The 4,259-nt window shown below is 34.9% G+C and overlaps 1 long non-coding RNA gene across 1 annotated transcript; it reads right to left on the bottom strand.

Moving 5' to 3' along the window:
* Positions 1–3,611: 3,611 nt before the first annotated feature.
* Positions 3,612–4,009, bottom strand: LOC121628434. Its single transcript, XR_006008173.1, has 2 exons — positions 3,972–4,009; positions 3,612–3,752 (listed from the first exon to the last, which is right to left on the bottom strand). It is a non-coding gene; the product is annotated as an uncharacterized LOC121628434 (long non-coding RNA).
* Between the last annotated feature and the right edge of the window lie 250 nt (positions 4,010–4,259).

Raw genomic sequence — 4,259 nt, 5'->3', positions numbered from 1 at the left:
TCTACTGTATATTTGTCTCCTCTTCCTTTATTCTACTTTCCATTTTACTTTTCTTCATTACTGTCCTTTTTTTTTCTTCTTCTGTCCTTCCATTCAGGTCCAGCAAGATTACATAAATTCCATAATACCAAATAAATAAGATAAACAATATATTTAAACAAATAAAGAAATAAAAAAATGAGATTATCAAGAGCAGCCTTATAACCATAAAGCTCCTCATCCAGACCATCATTCTACTTGTTGCAATGCTAGACAGGACAAGAAAAAAAACATAAAAGTTCAACTTCAGGAAAATAAGACATATTTACATGATGTCTGGTTTGCTACTTGAACGACCTCTCTTTGGCAATTCTTTTATTTCATTTCACACAGTTAATGACTCACAAAGCACTCAGATTTGTTCACTTTACTGCTGCATTTTTGTCTGCGTAGTGTAGGGAAATTACACCAAACAGACCTCTTAGTCTTTGTAAAAGAATCTGAAAGATTTTTTTTTTTTTTTTTTTTTCGGATCAAGTGAATCTGTAAAGTTTTGGTTAGGGTATGGTCATCTGTACAACTAGGCCATCGGGGGATTCTTGTATCCAAGGTTATATGTGATAAGCCTTGCATGATGGATTAGAAAAACTAGTTAGGAGAACAACTCCTCTGCAATTCCACCATCATCAGACTTGTCCAGAGTCTCTGTGCTTTGAGGCTGAGCTTATGGGATTAAAGTCAAGGTTCAGTGGCAGCTAATCAGAAACAACCAAAAGATACTTTAAATATGCCACTGCACTTGTTAAAACATTGGTTGGAACTGCAACTACAAATGTGGATTAAACAGTGAGTGGGTTTTGATTTCTGAGACAATGTCTTCAAATATTTTTTTTCAAAATTTTTCTCTCTGTTTACTCGACTGTGTGACTGTTTTTCATGTGTTTAAACTGACAGAAGGTCTAGAACATTTTTGTAAAAGAGCAGGAGAATAAAGATTTCATTCATGTCACAGTCTTCAAAAGCGACTTCCTGTGACCCCTGACAAGAGCCGCGCTGACAAGGAAGCAAACTGTCACGCTGTTTGAAACAAAACAGCCCTAGTCACTCCATGTCACAAAACAATGAAAGGATTTGTCTAGTGTGAAGCAGATTATACGAAAAATAAAAAAAATAAAAATAAAATAAAAGAAAGAAGTATGAATCAGCAGCTTCTGACAGAATGATAATTGTAGGTTGTTGGCCAGTGGAAGACAAACACATTTGGAAGTTGAACAAAATGAAGCACAGTATGGTAGCGATTCAATACTTTGGGAATTTTTTTTTGCAGTTTTCTCATTCAGCATTTCTAAAATGCAATCCTGCACCTTCACATACAATTACATACTTTTCGGCTGCAGAGAGAAGAAGATATATAGATGGAAAGACACTAAATGAGAACTCCATGAACCAACAATATCAACGCAACTAAATAAGGGTTCATCTTTTAAAATAAAATGGTTATAACTAATACGTTTATTAGCTTTATTTATCACCATGATCACCAAATGAAACATTTCAATTTGTTCAATCAGTTTCTTTAAAACTGAGTAAAGCTGCTGGGTTGTTGCGATGGGTTAAGCCTCTGACTGAAATAATCAGAGTTTATGTATTTACAACCTTGGATCATTCCTGAATTTTCTGGAAGGAGAGTTACATTTGATAAAAAAAATAAAAAAAAAAAATAAAAAAAAAACAGGCAATGATTTCACAGGGACTGATTAGCTTGAAAAGTTCATATTCATTTATATATTTGTGTACAAACATTCCATTTTTTTCTGTTCAGTTTGACGACTTTTTGTTAAATGATAACAATAAAAAAGGAAGGGTAAAGAATACTGTTGACAGGCACAGAACTGTCTTGCTCTGTCTCCCAAAGATTCACATTAAATTATTTAAAAGAGCCCTCTTGTGCTTTAAGCCTTGATGGAGCTCATTATAATATAATTTAAGCTTAAATACAGATTTGGCACACACTAGGTGGCCTCACTCTGTGTAATGAAACAAGCTTGTCCACTGGTTTTGCTGTCACTGCAAACTCACACTTTTTTCTTGATATATTCTGTGATTTGCCAATTGGTTTAATAATGTTTTGTAAGAGTTGTTTAGTATTTAAACCTATTTCTTATTTTTTTTAAGTACTCGGAATCTATAAAAGCTACTTTACAGATACAACAAATAATATGATCTAGAAATTTAATCAATTCATAAGTCACTAAAAGGTTTGAATAATTTTCAATAGTTTATTTGTGCGGTGGTCTCTTGGAAGGTGTGTAAATAAGCAAATATGAGAAAACTAAAAACATTTTTTTAAGAATAGAATGGAAAGTCTTCATGTTCATAGTGTAAAAGGGAAATGAACAGAGTTTCTTTTTTTCTATGCTATTATTTTCAGCAGTTAACACAGTAGCTGTTGATCTGTATTTAAGATATGTGTTGAATATATTTCTTGATTATCAAGCAGTATTGAATTTTTACAGCATTTTTCAGGCACTTTCAATGGCACAATTCAGTGACTGCGTGGAAACATGGATGTAAAAATGAGCAGAAGAGAAGTAAATAAAAGCTCACAAGAGTGCCTCTTTTGTACCTCAGAGCTTTTTGTGTTCATTCTTTCCATACATCATCTAAGAAGAAGCATATTGCAGCAGAATTTCATATGTATCTATAAAAATGTTTCAAATGGTGAGCAGATTAAATCCAAGAAGTTACTAGATTGTTTTTAATAGCACAAATTTCCATTAACTTATGTGTGTCACATGTGTTCTTGAAGGTGTGTGAATAAGTGAGACAAAGAAAAGTAATCATTTTTGCAGGAATGGAGGAAAAAGCTTCATCTCGATGTTTACAGTGTGAAAAGAAATCAGGACCAAAGATGTGTCATTTTTCTTTATTTCAATGCTGCTACTTTAACATTTAATGAAACGATGACTGTGATTGAATATGTTGAATATTTCTGTAGCTCATCAAGCATTTACGAATTACCATGACAAAATTCAAACATTTGGATGGCACAATACAAAAACTGTGCAGAAACATGGATGTAAATAGAAAAGAAGTCAGAAGTAAGTGCATACCTCAGAGCTTTTCGTGTTTATTCTTTTCAATTTACTCTGCAATTTTATAGTACACAGTGAAGCAAATATCACTCAAACCTAAGAAAAACCTGAACCGTGACTTGAGCTTAAATTAAATATCAAATAACTTCAAATACAAGTGCTGGTAGAAGGCTCCCGAATGAAAAGGGGAAAACATGACAGCCAAGATTGTGCATGGAGAATGCTCGTTTTCTTGGTGATTTGCTGTGAAATAAAAAGTTTGGGTATGTGCTCTTCCATTTGTTACTTTGGTCTATAACTGTATCAAGACATCTTAAAGGTAAATGGTCAGTATTTTTATAGTGCTCTTACCCAAAGTGCTTTAGATCATACATCACATTCACACACTGATGACGGAAGCTGCCATGTAAGGAGTTTAACCACGACCCATAAGGGGGCAATTTGGGGTTTGGTGTCTTGCTCAGGGACACCTTGACATGAGCTCAGCAGGCCAAGGATTGAACCGGCAACCCTCAGGCTAAAAGACAACCACTCTACCTGTACTGCCCTCCTAATGGTGTTCGTAACCAAAATTAGACAGCCAGCCAAACTCCGTGAATGATCAACGTGAGAGTCAGGATGTAGCGTCTCAAGCTCCAAGTTTTAATGAAGACTCTTGTTGTCAGACAAGGTGTAAAACTAAAACAATAACAGAAATAATACGGAATGAGTTTCTCATACGATTACAAGGAATATAGTGCAGGTATCTTAAATATCCTGATTACATGGTACCATGAGCATGTCTTATGCTAAATGATGGTAACCGACTGGAATCTAACTAATAATCTAGCAGCATTAAATTTCCATCAATATACGTCAAAACTTAAAGATATCCTCATAAATAATAAGTTTACTTACAGACAATGCTGACTATGGTTCAAAAACAAACAGATGGCGACAGATGAAAAGACAGCTCCATGCTCTGCTGACTTCTCCATCGACTGAATGAACATGTGCTAACTACTTCCTGATTCTCTAGATTCTAACTTCCTGTAGCAGTACCACATTTGACCACAATACCAAACAGGGAGGCGCTAAAAACACCTGAACATCAAACTGCCTGGGAGGCAGAACACTCCCCGCCTGGCGTCTGTGATGCCACTATCATTAACACTATTCACATACTAACTTAGTCCTCTTTGGGCA

The sequence above is a fragment of the Melanotaenia boesemani genome, chromosome 18 (assembly GCF_017639745.1).
Source record: "Melanotaenia boesemani isolate fMelBoe1 chromosome 18, fMelBoe1.pri, whole genome shotgun sequence".
Taxonomy (NCBI): Eukaryota; Metazoa; Chordata; class Actinopteri; order Atheriniformes; family Melanotaeniidae; genus Melanotaenia; species Melanotaenia boesemani.
Note: the sequence above shows the minus strand (reverse complement) of the source record. Positions and strands in the feature narration are given on the sequence as shown.